Source organism: Crinia signifera, chromosome 11 (assembly GCF_055691185.1).
Source record: "Crinia signifera chromosome 11, ASM5569118v1, whole genome shotgun sequence".
Taxonomy (NCBI): Eukaryota; Metazoa; Chordata; class Amphibia; order Anura; family Myobatrachidae; genus Crinia; species Crinia signifera.
In genome coordinates this window covers 64,870,610-64,886,824 of record NC_139227.1, presented here as the reverse complement: position 1 = coordinate 64,886,824, position 16,215 = coordinate 64,870,610, and the positions used below count along the sequence as shown (strand labels likewise).

The following is a 16,215-nucleotide window of genomic DNA, read 5'->3' as shown; positions in this document are numbered from 1 at the left end:
CCAAGAGCTTTTCTCTCACTTGCCCTGCTCATCAACCACTCAATGGTTGCCAGGGGATATGGCGGCACGCGGGGGGGGGGGGGGGATTCAGCAGGGCGGGCACACTGAGATTCGGTAAGCTGTGAGCTTCACAGTTTACTGAGAACCATAATCAGGCTCATAATGCCCACAGTAGTGGCGTTGCTTACACACATAGGGGGAAATTTACTAATAAAGAATCATATAAAATAGGCATATTCGTATCCAAAAATACGCCTATTTTATACATATTTGTATTTTCGGGATTTACTATTACGAAAATACCGTATATACTCGAGTATAAGCCGAGTTTTTCAGCCCTTTTTATTTGCTGAAAAACCCCCACTCAGCTTATACTCGAGTCAGTGGCTTTAATACTGTAGCCGCGGCTTAGGGAAGATGGCCGCGGCTACAGAAACATGGCCGCCGGCCTCCTGCATTGAGGACATGTATGGTGCAGGAGGCCTTGCCATTACAGAACAGAGCACGGCATCGGCGCGGCGAAGTCAGCGGCTGCCGCCGCGCACCCCCTCCCCACGTGGAGCCTGTCAGCGGCACCCTCTACCTCCCTCTTGAGCACTGCGAGCAGGGCAGCGGCAGCGGCGAGCAGGGCAGCGGCGGACACACCAGGAGGACAGCGGCGGCTGTGCACCCTCCTCCCCCGCCTCTCTGTGGAGCCAGACAGCGCGGCAGCTGCAATCCCCCCAGTACAGGGGATGGAGGTCAGTCACACTTTAAGTGAGGCTAAAAGTCTTGTGGCCTTTTACACCAGTGTCCCTACTGGCATTAATGCCAGGTGGTTGCTGTCATGTAATGTGGGTTTGGAGCCAGTGCTTGGAGATGGGATCATCTCTCAGTGCTGGCTATATTTCATTGGTGAGAATGGGCCCCGGGTTTCTGTGACCCGGGTCACCCATTTACACTGCACCGTGAGCTGGTTTGAACAATGCCTGTGGTGTCCCATGCAGGGGGAAAAACCTGTGGTGTCCCATGCAGAGGGAGAACCCTGAGGTGTCCTGTTATTATGTAGGGGGAACAGCCTGTGGTGTCCTGTTATTATGTAGGGGGAACAGCCTGTGGTGTCCTGTTATTATGTAGGGGGAGCAGCCTGTGGTGTCCTGTTATTATGTAGGGGAAGCAGCCTGTGGTGTCTTTGTATTATGAAGGGGGAGCAGCCTGTGGTGTCCTTGTATTATGTAGGGGGAGCAGCCTGTGGTGTCCTTGTATTATTATACAGGGGACTTTACCAGTAGCTGCTGCATTTCCCACCCTCGGCTTATACTCGGGTCACTAAGTTTTCCCAGTTTTTTTAGGTAAAATTAGGTGCCTCGGCTTATATTCGGATCGACTTATACTCAAGTATATACGGTACGTCAATTCCTATTCATGGCACATTCATACTTGTATTTACAAATACGAATGTATACGCCTTTGAAAAGAATACGAATAGGAATCACCATTCAAAAGAATGGTGATTCCTAATTTACTAAGCGGCCGTATTGAAAATAGAATATAAAAAAATTGAATATAATTATTGTTGTCAGTGTGTTTATTTTACTATTTGTATTGCTGTGGAACTACAAGTTCCAGTGGGCCCTTTAATGCCCCGTATGCTGGGACTTGTGGTTCTCCAAGTACTTGCATGCGGAGGAGGCTTGCTGGGACTCATAGTTCCACAGCAATATACAATAGATTAATCTTTCTTTTACACTACAATCAGCCCGGTACCCACAGCCCAGGGGTACCAGGGACAGCCCTATGCTTCAGCCTGGGAGAAGAAAGGTGGGTGGGGTGCAAAGTGTCCCGAGAGGGCGCCTAGAATGGGTGGCTTTGCTAGAGCTGCGGTCTCGTGAGTTTTGGGAGTCAGGCCCAAACAAAAAATATGGAAAGAAAGAGGTGTGAAACCGCGCTTTTACCTAATAACATGCAACAGGTGAAGATAAAAAATAAATTTAATAAAAATATACACTTTAAAATATATCATGTAGACATGGCATTGCTGTACTGATAATAATATAATGGAGCCAAGATAGTCACCCAGTTTTCCCAAGGATTATTGTCTCAGTGTCCGTTCCTAGAAACGCTTCCTGGTAATGTCCCAAGTGAATTTTGCCGGTAGTGGTAGGACTGTTTAGGAGTGATGTTATCCTCCAGCCCAGGGAGCACCAGATGGTATAGGGCTCGACCTGGTTTGTTGTTGATACAATGTCCTGGTTGTGTACGGCTACTGGGATTTGCTCTGGAAGCTGGTCCGGTCACAGTGGGAAGGCTGAGTCTGGGTTCCAATGGTGGGTGTCTGGGCTCCAACACACCAACGCGTTTCGCTCTTAAGGCTTTTTCAAAGTGATGTCTAGTGTACCTTGTACCAGTATTTTATACCCTCGGTAATAAGGGGGATGGTTAGCACCTGTTGCATGTGATTGTCAATTAATTGTCAAAATAAAAAAAAAAAGGTATTGGCTTATATATTATAAAATAGGAAACAGAACTGTACATAATCAATAAGTTTTTATCCAACCTACTGCCACCCCAAACACCAAAGTCCCTATTTGAACTTTGAACAATGGTGCAGCCCCACCTCTGCAAGTGGCACTGGCAAGGAAGTCCAGGAGCAGAGCATTTTGTGGCCCCTGGAATGGGTCATGTTGGTACTGTAGGTCCTGTACAGTATGCCACATGTTTGATAGTCAATATGCAATGTTCTGTACTATACTGTACTTTAACTGCACCAAGAATACTGTACTGTACTTACAGTGGCGGTGACGCCTCTCCTGCGCCATCATCCTGCTGATCCCTGGAAAAATAAGAAACAGTACAGTATAATGACTATTTGAAGAGTCCTCTCAGATGTACAGTACTGTAGCAGTACACACCCACGCAGGGCCGCCAAGAGAAATCCTGGGCCCCGGTACAACAATTTCCTGTGGCCCCCACAGACAGAGCTCCTCTGAGGACCTGTTGTTACGCCACTGCTTCCAAGGTGGATACAGGGACACAAATTTACGCCGTAATGCCTATTACAGTACACATATCACACATCCATTACATATTATACCACATGCCATAATGCTCATTACACGCTACTGTATGCCATACACATAATACCTACAGTATTACATATTTTACCACATGCCATAATGTCCATTACACATTATTCCACACACCATAATGCTCATTGCATATTAGGGGGTTAACATGCTCGTTGCCATGGGATTAACCTGCTCTGCCAGGTGTTACATGCTCTGCCAGGGGGTAACATGCTCATTGCCAAGGATTTACAGTACATGCTCTGCAAGGGGTTAAGATGCAGACATCCAGAGTTAGATCTCAGCCCCAGCAGCATGCAGGGAGGCAGCAGACACAGATAAGCCAGCCACCCACCTTCCACCCACCTTCCACAGTGACCTGGACATGGGTTGGGAACCGGGGCTGCTGGGATGGGAATGTGGGGAGTGGGGTGGGCTGAATTCTGCGGAGTGGGTGGTATTAACGCAGGAGTTGGCCTCTCTCTGACCCAGCTCCTCCCAGCACCCAGAGACTCCCAAGTCACGTGGCAGGCCCTGGAGATGGAGAGCGGAACAACGCTCAGAAGGACCTCTGTGATACGGCTGCCCCCACATCTGCACTCCCAATGCCACTGCTGAACAGCTGACTCTGGTGCACTCAGACCCGGCGCACTCACCAACAATTTTTTTTTAAAAACCTCTGTGTCCAGATCAGGGCACCCCTGACAGGTCCAGGCACGGATAAATTGTACCTGCTCCCCCTGCCTCTCGGCACCCCTGCACCCACGCTTCTACTGTAGGTGCCACATTCACAATATCTTTTCACAATATCTCCATATACAGTACAGTATGGAACTAGACACGCCTGTGCAAAATTCTACTAGCAACTACTGTATAATCTCCCTGAAACTCATTTTCAAAAGGAGGCAAGTACAGTATGCTGTACAATAATCAGCACATTAAAAACAAAAATGAAATGGCAACAAGTAGAAAATATACAGTAGCACTCAACATTGTACAGTACTTACTTTCCCTTAGGGAGTCCAGTAGTTGGGGCTCCCGACGAACCAGGTCGCTCAACCTGCGCTGGAGGCTCCTGACAGGCCTGTCCCTCCGGAATCTTTCCCTGATGGCCTGGCTTGCCCCCTGGTAGGCCTCCACAACCTCACGATTGGAGACCAGGGGCCTGTCCCGCCAAGCCACCAGGGTGAGGAGCTCCCCTGTCCCGAAGGGCCTCGCTCTCTGCCTGCGGTCCGCCATAGTGCAGCAATAACCACTGTAACGGCGCTCTGCCCACGTGCGTCCTGTGCGCCGTGTGTCCTGTGCGGAACAGCGTCGCATTTCTGTGCGCCCGCAAGAGCAGTGAGTACAGTAGTTTATCACTGGCCAGTGATAAACTACAGTACTTTATGAACAGTACAGCTTGCCGGACGCAGCATTATTGTATTAAAGTACAGTATTATACTGTATATTGTAAAAGAACTTTAGAACACTATACTGTACTGAGACGTATTAGCGTCCGTGCCGCTCCGGTATACACCACAAGCGCCCATGACCAGTACAGCTTGCTGGACGCAGCACTATTGTATAAAAGTATTATATATTGTAAAAGCATTATATTTTATATAATACTTATACAATATACTGTAAACTGTAATACTATAATATAAAAAGTTTGACGCCGTAATCGAACACGGGTCTCCATCATGAAGAGCCGTGCAGGTATCAACTACACTACACAACAGTGCTGTGTCCTTCAAAGTAAAATGATCGCTATACGAATCAGTAACTTACAGTACTGTGAATGTCATACTGCAACACCATACTGTATTGTGGGTAACTTTAGAACAATATACTGAGACGCATTAGCGTCCGTGCCGCTCAAGTATACACCACAAGCGTCCATGTACAGTATATTTACGACTAGGGTTGGCTGTACACTATCTACAGAATACTGTAGTACAGCTTGCTGGACGCAGCACTATTGCATAAAAGTCTTATACTGAATATTGTAAAAGAATTACAGTATACTGTTTATTAGTGAACTCAGTGACTCTGTTTATTAGGTGATTATTTCCCTGGAGCGTCAGAGATGCTCCTGCGAAACAAATAAAATGCAGCTCCTCTCCGTCAGCATGATGCACTCTCCGCCAAAGAGACGGGATAACGCTCGTGCTGGCGGCGTAAGAGAGGTGCTGACTAGGCTTGCAAGGGATAATAAAGTTCCTGTACAGTAGTTCCTGCGCCTCATGCACGCGCTGCAGCACAAATTTTACGCATGCGCAAATGAGGTTTTCAAAAGTGACATCTGGTGGTTAATCTGTGGTATTGCACGCCACGGCGAATCGACAAAATTTTAAAAGATATTGCGAATGCCGAGCGCCACGGCGGCCATGGCGGAAAAAATCGCCATAGGCGGCAACGATGAGACCCGCTACATCTTTACTTTCTTGTGACTCTCAAGGTCGAATGTCTTGAGCAACATATGATTATATTAAACCGGTGCAAAAAAGGAAAGGAAAGGAAAAACTTCTCAGTGTTAATGATAATATGTAGAATTAATCCAGCCGTGCCAAATCTGGTTAAATTTAACTGACGTGTTTACATCTTAAATATAGATACCTTTCCTGTTTAATAGTGTAATTAACCAGTGACTTCCAACTATTATAGTCCGGGGGGTCCTTGGACATCCAAGTTCTTCCCACAATCACTTTTGCCAGTGAGCATAAGTCATTAATGTATATTTTTTCACTGCCCGTTGCTTTATCTCCTACTATCCCTAACAGACAACATCTTGGGGTTAAGAGGTCAATAGAGATCCCTGTATCTACTATAGTACATTTAACTTTTTCCCAGAATTCTGCTACTCTGTAACAGTTCCAAATTAGGTGAAAAAAAGTTCCAGAGTGGTCATCACATTTGGGACAATTTGTTTCAGAACTCCCAGAGAATTTCGCTAAGATTGTGACTGAGAGATATGATCTATGTAGAATGTACAGTTGTGTCAATTGAACACGTAGCAAATTTGTGGCTTTGGTTATTGCTAATTTAGCCCTTCTCCATTCCTCATTATTTATACCCCCCAGATGTTCTTCCCATTTTTCTTTTAATCCCCTTAATCCATCATTATATATATTTTTGCCTAGTATTTTATATAGTCTTGATGTTAACTTTGATTTATTACTTGATTTCAATATTAATTTTATTGGAGACTCTCCAAATGATGGGATTTTATTTTCATTTTTGGCCTGTATCGCACTTCTTAACTGGAGATAGCGAAAAAAAAGGGTCTGCGGTAGATCAAATTCCTCTTTCAGCTATGTAAATTATTTGAGTCCTACTAGGCCAAAAATTTGGCTCAGTTTAGTCACCGCATGGGGGTACCATGCTTCTTTAATTTGCAGAGTCTCCAACTCACTATTTGTAAAATAGTCTGCCAAAAAATAGTCTATATCCATAAATTCTATTTCTAATAATTTATTTTCTTCTTGCCATATTCTAATTGCTTGGACTATTAAGGGGGGGTCTGTCTTGATCTTTTTTCCCTGTAAAATTCTCTGCATTGGGCTAATCCCTGGAGTCGAAAAGGAGATTAAAGTATCTACTATTTCTCTGCCTTGTTCTTCTTGACAAAGCCATGGCCTAAAATGTGATAACTGAGCCGCTATGTAGTACCTCCTAAGATCAGGTAGGCCCAATCCCCCATCTCCTCTTTCCCTCATCAAATTACTCATTTTAATTTTTGGGCGGGTGTTATTCCAAATAAATGAGGCCAAAATACTGTTTAATTTTCTAAATAATGGTTTTACAAGGTAGATAGGTGATTGATTAATTACGTACAGAAATTTAGGACCACCAATTTTACCAGGTTTATTCTTCCCGTTACTATCAAAGGAAGTCTCCTCCATGATTTTATTTTTTTACCTAGCCAATCAAACAGCGGTTGAATATTGAGCTTCACAAAATCCTTAGGTTCCCAAGACACTATAATACCCAAATATTTAAAAGATGTAACCCCACTTTATCGGGGGACCTGCCGGAAAGATAACAGATTTGGTCTGATTAATTCTAAATCCGGAGAAGTTCCCAAACTCCTCAATTAAATCCAGCGTCTCCATAAGAGATTTTGAATAATCTGATAAATAGATCAAAAGATCATCGGCATATAATGAAATCCCATCTCTCCGCTTTCCAGAAGGCACATCAGCGGCTTTTATATATTGTCTCACTTTACACGCCAATGGCTCAATCGCCAGGGCAAACAAGGCAGGGGAGAGTGGGCACCCCTGCCTAGTTCCCCTAGTAAGGGAAAATGCCGGCGAGGTCCATCCATTAACAGTGACCCGTGCACTCTGGGTGGTATATAAAAGTTGAATCTATTTAATATAGTTTGGTCCCAGCCCGAATGATCTTAACACCGCCCATAAATATGACCATTCTACAGTGTCGAAGGCTTTAATTGCGTCAATTGATACCACCACCGAACTGTTATCGTCCTTCCCACCTGTCTGTAAATAAGTATACAGTCGTCGTATATTTATAGAGGTTTCTTTCCCGGGCATAAAGCCAGACTGGTCCGGGTGTACTAACTTATAGATATACCGATTCAGCCTATTCGCCAAGATTTCGGCCAATATTTTTGCTTCGGAGGGAATCAAAGAAATTGGTCTATACGAGTCCAGTTCCTTAACGTTTTTTCCTGTTTTTGGTATTACCACTATTTTGGCCTCTGTCATTGTCAATGGAACAACACCCTCCTCAAATGAATTTTCAAAAGTCTCTAAAAGCAGAGGAGCTAACGTTTTAATGTATTTTTTGTAAATCTCTATTGGGATCCCGTCTACTCCCGGGGCCTTACCAGTGGGGGAATCTTTATTAGCTTGAACTATTTCTTCAATTTTTAATGGGGCCTCCAGGTCTGTATATGCCTCTCTTAATGGGAGATGAATCGATTTGAGATATTCCTCGATTTCTATAGGGCTTTTATAAGAGTGGGTAGTATATATCTTAGAAAAATATGACCTGAAGGCTTCTCCTATCTCGAGAGTCTTATATACCACTTCCCCTTCGTCTTTTGTGATCATACTAATGGTTTTGGATATTTGTTCTACTTGTACCAGGAAGGCAAGGTGTTTACCTGATCTATCCGAGCTACAGTAATTTACCTGTGATTTATGTTGCATAATCTTTAGATTTTCCATTTTTGTTGCGTCTAGCCAGTCTTTTTGTGCCTTTTGCCAAACCTGGTAGGATTGATCAGTATTCTTTTCCAAGAATTCTTTTTCCTTAACTAAGCTGTTATCCGCCATTTCCTGTATCTTGGCTCGGCTCTCTCTTTTTAGTTCAGCGATACTTTTCCTGAGGGTACCCCGGAGATAGGCCTTGAAGGCATCCCATAATATGGGTGCCTTCACTGACCCCTTATTTAATTCCCAAAATTCTATCCACTGTTCCTCCAAGTCCATTTTCGCCCCAACTATGTTTAACCAATTTGCATTAAAGCTCCAAAATCTACATCCTCGATCACAGTCCAGGGAAATTTCCAAGTATACCGGCGAGTGATCCGATATGCCCCTTGGTTTATACTCTATCTTCTGGACTTGAGGGATGAGGCCCTTGGAGACTAAAATAAAATCATTCCTAGAAAAAGCCTGGTAGGATGTGGAGAAACATGAGAATTGCCGAGTGGAGGGATTTCGTAACCTCCATGGATCTACCAAACCTATATAAAATGTACAAAATCCTTGTTGCTCCTAGGTTTACCCGTTCCACCACTGCTCCATCTATCTAATTCATGGTCTAAGATGTTGTTAAAATCACCCATACATATAACCGAAGCATTGGGGGACGTAGCCATGAACTCTGCAGCTTTTACCAAAATGTTAAATGAGAAAGGAGGAGGGATATATATTGACAGAATTATAAATTGTACTGCATGAATTACGCAATCAATAAAAATATAAAAACCATTTGGATCTACCCAACTTCTATTACAGATAAAGGACAGAGATTTTTTTATCAATAATGATACCCCTCTTGCAGAGGAGGAAAAGGAGGCGTGGCAGGCATATCCGACCCATGGTCTTTTCAATGCCATCTGTTTCCCACCTTTCAAGTGGGTTTCTGTGAGCGAGATAATGTCTGGCCCATATTTTCTTAATTGATTTATTACTAAGGACCGTTTTATTTTTTCATTTAACCCCCGGACGTTCCAGGTTAATACCTTCACTGTCATCTTTCAATTAGGGGACACCACCCAACCTCCCCCTTCTCTGCAGGAAAGATCGTCCACAGATTACCACCAGTAGACAGGCTTAGCAGCTTTGTGCACTCAATCAATGGTAACTCATCAAATAACAGACAACAAAGAAAAACATATCCCCCTCCCCGTATACCTCCCCAACCTAGGCATACTTTTGCCCCAAATCCGCCCCAGCCCACACACTTAAAAAAAAAAAAAGGTCACACTCCACACACTCCCCTAGGGGCGTAATGAAGTTAAAAAAAAGGTAACTTCCAGCCACCAATGTGCGGGGGAGCTCCCTGGTTAAATATATCATAATTCACAAAAAAGCCTAGCCATCCGCCACTGACCGTGGCCCTGGAATATGCTTGTCTAGCCACATAGCAGCTTCATGCGGGGTTTGAAAAAATAGGGATTCATTGTTGTATACCACCTTAAATTTGGATGGAAATATCATAGAATATTTCAAGTACTTCGCTTGAAGGCGTTTTTTAATTTCCAGATATTTTGATCTATCATTCTGAACTTCCAATGCAAAGTCCGGGAAGACAGAAATTGTAGTCCCGTTGTATTCTAATGGGCCATTTGTGCGCAGTAGGCGCAGTGTTGCATCCCTGTCTTGATAGTTTAAAAATGTAATAATTAGAGTCCGATGGGCTGAGCCGGGGGGGAATGGCCTAGCTGGAACTCTGTGCGCACGTTCTATTGCGAATTGTTTTGAGAAGGCATCTTGTCCAAATTTACCAATCAACCACTCCATTACAAACTTAGGCACATCTGTTCCCTCTGCTTTTTCCGGGATGCCAACAAAATGCAAATTGTTTCTTCTGGTTCGCCCTTCAATATCCAACATTTTGGCCTTTAAATCAACTATTTGTTGAGACATTTTATTCACTTTTGTGATCCAATGAGTGTTACTGTCCTCCAATGCAGAGATACGTGTCTCAACAGTGATGATTCTCCCTATTGTACTCTTAAGATCTGTCTTAATGGTGCATATATCAGATTGAATCCCTGTTATTTGTTCTGATAACCTCTGTTCTGAGATATTTATCGCCTCTAGGATCTGCTGGAGTGTGGGATCGGGAGTTGCTGAAGGCTGTTTACTTTTCATTGGGGTATTTTGTGGGGTAGTGACTGGGGATTGTTGGGTATTCCCTCCTTGTGCCCGTGCATATTTCTCCAACCGAGTGGCTGCTGAGGAGTTGTTTGTTTTTCCCATATTGTAAGGTGGGGACCGGGGCAGCTGCCTACTAGTATTTTTCCCACAGATATGGCCGTCTTATAAATTCCCAATTTGCAGACAGGATATCGCAAGAGTGTTAACAACTCTGTTTTAAACCCTCTGTGCTGCTGCTGCTCAGATGTATTACCAATTGAAAGCAAGGATAGTATAGTCCGGGTGAGATTTAATAGGATGAGAGATTCAGAAAGTGAGAGATTTGGTGAGAAATCTCCAGTTTTTTTAAAGCGGCAATCATTTACCCTGCAAGATCAAACTGATTTTGCAGTGTAAATGATTGCCGCTTTAAAAAAACTGGAGATTTCTCACCAAATCTCTCACTTTCTGAATCTCTCATCCTATTAAATCTCAACCTCCACTTCTACTCTTTTATTTGTGTGGTTCTCTTGGGCGGTATGGATGGGCTGGAGGACACAAATAAATTAAAGAAATATAAATTGAAGAAATATAAATTGAAGAAATATTGTAAATAAAAGAAACAAGGACCAAACTTAAATAGACTAACAGGGTGGGGAGTGGTGGAACTAGCGATTCGTAGGCCCAGGTGCAAGCTGGTGTGGTATGACACACCGACAGTTGGGATTCCGACAGTAATTTCTCCGACGTCGGAATCCCAAATGCACAGCGGGGGGAGCGCAATGAAGCCACTTGCGGGCTCGCTGCGCTCGCCACGCTGCGGGCATGGTTATTCTCCCTCTATGGGGGTCATGGACCCCCACGAGGGAGCAGTCGGGATTCCGACGTCGAAGCACTGACTGTCGGAATCCCGACTGTCGGGGAGCCGTCAGGCACCCATGCAATCATATGCATTGGGCCCCTAGCAACCCATACCGCACAACTTCTAATCCACAGCAGGAGAGACATCCCCACCTTCCCCGTCTCCAATATGTTCACTGTGCCCTGAGCTGTCTCTTACCTCCTCCTCCTAGACAGGGCCTGTGCTGGGCGTGCTGCACAGCTAGCTGGAGTCTGGACTCAGAGCCGCAGGGTGCTGCTGCTGCGGGCAGGTGTGTGTAGCAGCTCCCACGTGGCTATTATATTATGTGCATGTTATAGTTTAAGCCCAAGAAAGGAACAGATCGCGTCCGCAGCAATGTTATTAAGGGCAATAAAGGAGGACATAAAGGAGGACACTTGTTGAGGGAGGACAGAACTTACAAAGGAAGGACTGTCCTCCCTAAAGGAGGAAGGGTTGACACCTTACTATAATGTTAGGGACCTGTCCGTCGAGGTTACCTTGACGATTGATGGGCAGGCTAATAATATTGGAAAATTTTATGCAAAAACCTCATATGGCATATCATAAATTATTAACATTGTAATAGCTGTATAGTACCTGCTCTCTTGTCTCTAGACTTACGCATTATGCCCACAGTAGTGCTCCTTATACATAATGCCAACACAGTAATAGTGCTGCTTACACATGATGCCCACAGTAGTGCTCCTTATACATAATGCCCACACAGTAATAGTGCTGCTTACACATGATGCCCACAGTAGTGCTCCTTATACATAATGCCAACACAGTAATAGTGCTGCTTACACATGATGCCCACAGTAGTGCTCCTTATACATAATGCCAACACAGTAATAGTGCTGCTTACACATGATGCCCACAGTAGTGCTCCTTATACATAATGCCAACACAGTAATAGTGCTGCTTACACATGATGCCCACAGTAGTGCTCCTTATACATAATGCCAACACAGTAATAGTGCTGGTTACACATGATGCCCACAGTAGTGCTCCTTATACATAATGCCAACACAGTAATAGTGCTGGTTACACATGATGCCCACAGTAGTGCTGCTTATACATAATGCCAACACAGTAATAGTGCTGGTTACACATGATGCCCACAGTAGTGCTCCTTATACATAATGCCAACACAGTAATAGTGCTGGTTACACATGATGCCCACAGTAGTGCTCCTTATACATAATGCCAACACAGTAATAGTGCTGGTTACACATGATGCCCACAGTAGTGCTCCTTATACATAATGCCAACACAGTAATGGTGCTGCTTACACATGATGCCCACAGTAGTGCTCCTTATACATAATGCCAACACAGTAATGGTGCTGCTTCCACATGATGCCCTCAGTAGTGCTGCTTATACATAATGCCAACACAGTAATGGTGCTGGTTACACATGATGCCCACAGTAGTGCTCCTTATACATAATGCCAACACAGTAATAGTGCTGCTTCCACATGATGCCCTCAGTAGTGCTGCTTATACATAATGCCAACACAGTAATAGTGCTGCTTCCACATGATGCCCACAGTAGTGCTCCTTATACAAAATGCCCACACAGTAATAGTGCTGCTTACACATGATGCCCACAGTAGTGCTCCTTATACATAATGCCAACACAGTAATAGTGCTGCTTACACATGATGCCCACAGTAGTGCTCCTTATACATAATGCCAACACAGTAATAGTGCTGGTTACACATGATGCCCACAGTAGTGCTCCTTATACATAATGCCAACACAGTAATAGTGCTGGTTACACATGATACCCACAGTAGTGCTGCTTATACATAATGCCAACACAGTAATAGTGCTGCTTCCACATGATGCCCTCAGTAGTGCTGCTTATACATAATGCCAACACAGTAATAGTGCTGCTTCCACATGATGCCCACAGTAGTGCTGCTTATACATAATGCCAACACAGTAATAGTGCTGCTTCCACATGATGCCCACAGTAGTGCTCCTTATACAAAATGCCCACACAGTAATAGTGCTGCTTACACATGATGCCCACAGTAGTGCTCCTTATACATAATGCCCACACAGTAATAGTGCTGCTTACACATGATGCCCACAGTAGTGCTCCTTATACATAATGCCAACACAGTAATAGTGCTGGTTACACATGATGCCCACAGTAGTGCTGCTTATACATAATTCCAACACAGTAATAGTGCTGCTTCCACATGATGCCCACAGTAGTGCTGCTTATACATAATGCCAACACAGTAATAGTGCTGCTTCCACATGATGCCCACAGTAGTGCTGCTTATACATAATGCCAACACAGTAATAGTGCTGCTTCCACATGATGCCCACAGTAGTGCTGCTTATACAAAATGCCCACACAGTAATAGTGCTGCTTCCACATGATGCCCACAGTAGTGCTCCTTATACATAATGCCAACACAGTAATAGTGCTGCTTACACATGATGCCCACAGTAGTGCTCCTTATACATAATGCCAACACAGTAATAGTGCTGGTTACACATGATGCCCACAGTAGTGCTCCTTATACATAATGCCAACACAGTAATAGTGCTGGTTACACATGATGCCCACAGTAGTGCTGTTTATACATAATGCCAACACAGTAATAGTGCTGCTTCCACATGATGCCCACAGTAGTGCTGCTTATACATAATGCCAACACAGTAATAGTGCTGCTTCCACATGATGCCCACAGTAGTGCTGCTTATACATAATGCCAACACAGTAATAGTGCTGCTTCCACATGATGCCCACAGTAGTGCTCCTTATACAAAATGCCCACACAGCAATAGTGCTGCTTCCACATGATGCCCACAGTAGTGCTCCTTATACATAATGCCCACACAGTAATAGTGCTGCTTACACATGATGCCCACAGTAGTGCTCCTTATACATAATGCCAACACAGTAATAGTGCTGCTTACACATGATGCCCACAGTAGTGCTCCTTATACATAATGCCAACACAGTAATAGTGCTGGTTACACATGATGCCCACAGTAGTGCTGCTTATACATAATGCCAACACAGTAATAGTGCTGCTTCCACATGATGCCCTCAGTAGTGCTGCTTATACATAATGCCAACACAGTAATAGTGCTGCTTCCACATGATGCCCACAGTAGTGCTGCTTATACATAATGCCAACACAGTAATAGTGCTGCTTCCACATGATGTCCACAGTAGTGCTCCTTATACAAAATGCCCACACAGTAATAGTGCTGCTTACACATGATGCCCACAGTAGTGCTCCTTATACATAATGCCAACACAGTAATAGTGCTGGTTACACATGATGCCCACAGTAGTGCTCCTTATACATAATGCCAACACAGTAATAGTGCTGGTTACACATGATGCCCACAGTAGTGCTCCTTATACATAATGCCAACACAGTAATAGTGCTGGTTACACATGATGCCCACAGTAGTGCTCCTTATACATAATGCCAACACAGTAATAGTGCTGGTTACACATGAGGCCCACAGTAGTGCTGCTTATACATAATGCCAACACAGTAATAGTGCTGCTTACACATGATGCCCACAGTAGTGCTCCTCGGTGGCTCGCTGCGCTCGCCACACTTTATATTCTCGACTCCACGCCGACGTGGATAGTAGGGGTATGAAAAGGTCGGAGGACGCGTACCGCCGCCCATCGCGGGCTCGCTACGCTCGCCACGCTTCGGGTTGGCGTCAATCGTGGGGTGCCGTTCACAATGGGGCCATTTGGGGTCTGGGGACAATTTTACATTGAATCCAATGTAAAATAGGGTCCCAGGGACCCTATTCACATTTCATTAAATGCAAAAATCGGGTCCATCGCGTCGGTCGCATCGCATGCGATTTTGTAGCATGCGATCCGACCGATGCGATTTTTCCGACCCGATCAAAATCGGTGTGGCCGTTCTAGGAAAAGAGTACCGTGCTCCTTATATATATATATATATTATATGTATAATGCCAAACATGATGCCCACAGTAGTGCTCCTTATACATAATGCCAACACAGTAATAGTGCTGGTTACACATGATACCCTTGGTAGTACTGCTTATACATAATGCCAACACAGTAATAGTGCTGCTTACACATGATGCCCACAGTAGTGCTCCTTATATAAAATGCCCACACAGTAGTAGTGCCGCTTATACACGTAATGCCCACAATCTCTCTGAACATGTTACATCTGCCCCACCCAGGGGCGTAACTAGAACTTAGAACTTAGTCCCGGCGGCTGTCAGTGTCCCCGGCGTCTCCCCCCCCCCCCTGCAGCCGGATGTCCTCCCGGCTGGGACACCTGCTGGGGGAGGAGGAGATTGATGGAGGAAGGGAGGGGGGGTCGCGCGGGCAGCGGGCGGCGATAGAAGCCCATAGGCTTCTATAGGGTATCCACCCACCCAGCGGAGACGGGGCAGACAGGTAATGGTACATAGGATAATGCGGTAAAAATTTACTCACTGCTTTATCTGATTGCTTGTTCTGTGGCCGGGACTGGCGTCAGCAGGTCCTGGGTCCTTGCAGTGCAGGTCAGTGCCAGGGGTGCATGCACCTTCCCCTGAGCAGCAGTCAGGGAGACCTCCACTGGTTTACAGGAGCGGCTAAGCTGGGGAGAGGCGCGCGGCGAGTAGGTGCTGAAAGCGGGCACTTGAAGCAGGAATCTCTCTGCTGCTCCCGCGCGGCCGCCGCTGCATAGATTCCTGCTGTCGTGAGATGATGATGTCACCATCATCTCACGAGTGTCTCCCGTCCCCTGTCTCCACTAGGCTCCGGTTGGGCACAGTCACAATGAGTTCAGCCTGTTCAGGGACCAGGCGATACCCCCTTCCTCTTATTATCCCCTATCACTACTGGCGCAACTATGGAAGTGCGGTGCAGTGGGGGACTGGGCCCCAAGTGGTCGGGCCCCATAGCAGCTGCACCCTCCATAGTTACGCCACTGGCCCCACCTGCA

At 45.1% G+C, this 16,215-nt stretch overlaps 1 protein-coding gene across 1 annotated transcript in view; it reads left to right on the top strand.

The window, feature by feature from the left end:
- The window catches only part of RIN1 (Ras and Rab interactor 1), a 61,117-nt gene that overhangs the window by 1,413 nt on the left and 43,489 nt on the right, over positions 1–16,215 (top strand). The gene's annotated exons all lie outside the window — the stretch shown is intronic.